Below are 3,414 nucleotides of genomic sequence, written 5' to 3'. Positions count from 1 at the left end.
CTCGCTTGGGAGCGAGAAGGTGTGGAATTCCTTCCCCTCATCGGCGAGGACACGCGTGAGGCGTCGATAGTCGTCGGGCGTCTGCGGGTGAATGGCGATGCCTTCGCCGGTTAACCTGGCCCTGGTGAAATTTATTTTCTTGTTAGTCAGGCTCCTGCTGACCTCCGTCCACTGTTCCTTCTTGCGAAGAATAACAGGCGGTATCCTTTCCGCTTTCTCAGCAGCGGCCGCGCGCTCCGATGTCGTCGCTGGTAGGATTTCGGGGGCCCTTACCTGTTCGGCTACCGGTGCTTCGGTCTCTTTCGCCGGCTTCTTTTTAGCTATGCAGGGCTCCTCGTCGGAACCCGACGAGGTCCCTGGCTTGCCTCGTTTTACCCCTTTTGGGGTCTGTTGTCCTCTAACGGCGTTTAACAATTCCTCATGTTGTTCGCGAGACCTCTTTTCGAGGTCGTCGAACGCCTTCCTTTGCTGCCTCAGCTCGTCCCTGAGGTCGTCGATGATTTGCCGTAGCCTGGCGTTTTCTGCTGCCAGTTCGCTCTTACGGCTGGCTTTCTCTACGACCGACCCGGGGGTGCTAGGCCTGCTGTCACCAGCTTCGCTGCCACTCGAGCGGTCGCTCTCCATGGGGGTCGGTGATCTCGACATAGTGCCCTCCTCCCCGGCACTTGAAACTGAAAAATAAATGCCGACGGTCTCTCTGCCTAGGCTGAGATAACGTCGGTTATTAGTTGAAATTTTGCAATAAAAATTGCCGAATTCTTTTTATATATTGCCTTAATAAAGGCCGAAAATAACTTGTCTTGTAAAAGACAGGTTTTGTGGGGCTTCCACTTCACTGTTCCTCTCACTAGCACTCACTCACTGCTGCACTGCACAAACTACGTCCGCACACTACGGCTGCTCGCTTGGAACTCTTGACTCACTCGCTCCAAATCCAAAAGCGCCCTGTGCTTTTATATGGTTGGGCGGACGGGAAGCTCCGCCCCAAAACCCTGTTTCAACCAATCCCGGGTCTGAATTTTTTCCTCCGTTAAATAAAACTATTTCGGCCTACTTTCAGCACGCATTTCGCGTAATGTCGTCGCGCCGCGGTAATGAATTTAAATTTAAATTTTAATCCGCGGATCACGGCACCCGCGGCCGTGACAATATCCTTAATTGTTACTTAGGGGTCATCCATAAATTACGTAAGGGTATTTTTTCACATTTTCAACTCCCCCCTCTCCCCATGTAAAGAAACCGTAAGATTTTTCATAACCCCCCCTCCCCCACCTTACGTAATACATTACATGATTCAATTATTTTTTTTATTATAAAAAAGCTTTACAACTTCTAATTATAACATTTATTAATATATTTATTATATTATAAATACATGTCATTTATTAATATATTTGTTATATTATAAATACATATATACTAAGAAAAATAGTCTCAAGCAAATTTGTCTACACTGCCATCCACGGATTCTGTAACCATTCTTCCATTGATTCAATAATTGGTAGTGAATCATCCTCTTCAAGCTGATTTTCAGTCTCTCTTTTATCGACACAGGCAGACACATCTTTATCCTCGATATCAGTTTTGTCAATCCATTCAGCACTCTCAATGCCACCTTCGTCTTTAAATATGCATAAAACTTCTTTTCTTGCAGCTTCTATACTATTCAACTTTAATTTACTTGGCTTTTTTTTTGGCAACTGAATGTTTTAAAGATTTGGCATGAAATGCCAGAGCTTTCTTAGAAGCAAAATAAAGATGACATGTTGTACAAATTCGATTCGATAATTCCGACTGTACTGTTTGACAATAAAAATCATACGGCACCACTTCGAAATTTTTTTGATCAACAGATTCTATCATATTCAAAGATAAATTTTGAAACAGTGGTAAAAATTTCGCATTCTCCGACTTTTGAGAAAAGTTCAGTGCTGTTAATAATCCAGTTTTTTCATCTTGCTTACAAAGCTTTGGTGGTGGAAGAAATCCAGTTGGCAAAATGGACCTTATATCGCTTCTCATTGGACTACAACAATCTGAATTATTGCATTTACTGATCTATAAAAAATGGAAATTAGTTAAATTATAAATAGCTCATGCAATTTACTTAATTTAAATTTTATCACTCCTTGCCAGTTAAAAAATTTCGTCTTATGTTTTCTTAAATGTAGACCCATATTTTATATCTTAATGGTATAAAATTATTACAATACCTGTAGTAAATACTGCGATTCACGGACATGTGTCATGTACCACTCTTGGTCAACTTTCAATGATGAGTCAGAATACTCCTTAGGATCTATAAATTCAGATATAACTGCATGTCCATCTATCACCATTTCATTCCAAACGGACGCTAGAGTTTTTCCTGCTGCGGTTATATTTTTCAATTCCAATTATTTCTCAATGGTTTTTCCTCGACTGTCTAAATGAGTGCCATAGGTGTCGTGAGGTAGAATAAGACCCGAAAGATGTGCACTCAATGGAATGTTGGTCGGCATGGCGCGGTTCCGGATGGAAGAACAATTCGTTTTACACTTCAGGGAAACAGGTTCTGCGCTTAAACGAAAATCTACTGGCCGACCAAGGATAGTAAGACCACCGGAAAATGTCAATGCAGTAAGAGATTCCGTACAACAGTCTCCAAGGCGTTCAGCTCGTAAGCATGCAGCTGCTTTGGGAATTTCCGATAGAAGTGTTCGAAGAATTTTACACAACTCACTCCAAATGCATCCGTACAAAATGATGGTAGTGCAGGAATTAAGTGAAAGAGCTTTTGAAACCCGTTCAAATTTATGCCGGGATATTCTTCAAAACATTCTCTGAGGCGCTGTATTCATGTCTAGCGATGAAGCTCACTTTCACCTATCGGGTAGCGTAAATAAGCAAAATTTCCGTTATTGGTCGACAAATAATCCACAGGAATTTCATGAGCGACCACTTCACAGTCCAAAGGTTACCGTCTGGTGTGCAATATCTGAGTTCGGCGTGTGGGGCCCTTACTTTTTCGAAGAAGATGGAATAACGTTAACAGTCAACGGATATCGATATTTTGATATGCTTAACAATTTCCTGCGTCCAAAAGTTAACGAGTTGAATGAAAATCACCGAGAACATCTTTGGTTCCAGCAGGATGGTGCTACATCCCACACCACACGTCGTTCACTTTATCTTCATCAAGAAATGTTCCCAAACCAACCAAAGTGGTGTCTTTACGGGGTGATCTCGGCTGGCCGCCGCGTTCGCCTGATTTGTCGCCTTGCGACTTTTTTCTTTGGGGTTACCTCAAATCGAGAGTTTTTACACATCGTCCGCGGACTTTGGAAGAATTAAAGGCAGCCATAAGACAAGAAATTGCAGCAATTCCCCAAGAAATGATCCATCGGGTAATGACGCGCTTCCGTGAGAACCTAT

This window comes from Anoplophora glabripennis, unplaced genomic scaffold (assembly GCF_000390285.2).
Source record: "Anoplophora glabripennis isolate ALB-LARVAE unplaced genomic scaffold, Agla_2.0 scaffold677, whole genome shotgun sequence".
Classification (NCBI taxonomy): Eukaryota; Metazoa; Arthropoda; class Insecta; order Coleoptera; family Cerambycidae; genus Anoplophora; species Anoplophora glabripennis.
The sequence above is the reverse complement of the archived record's forward strand: the minus strand, read 5'-3'. Positions refer to the sequence as shown.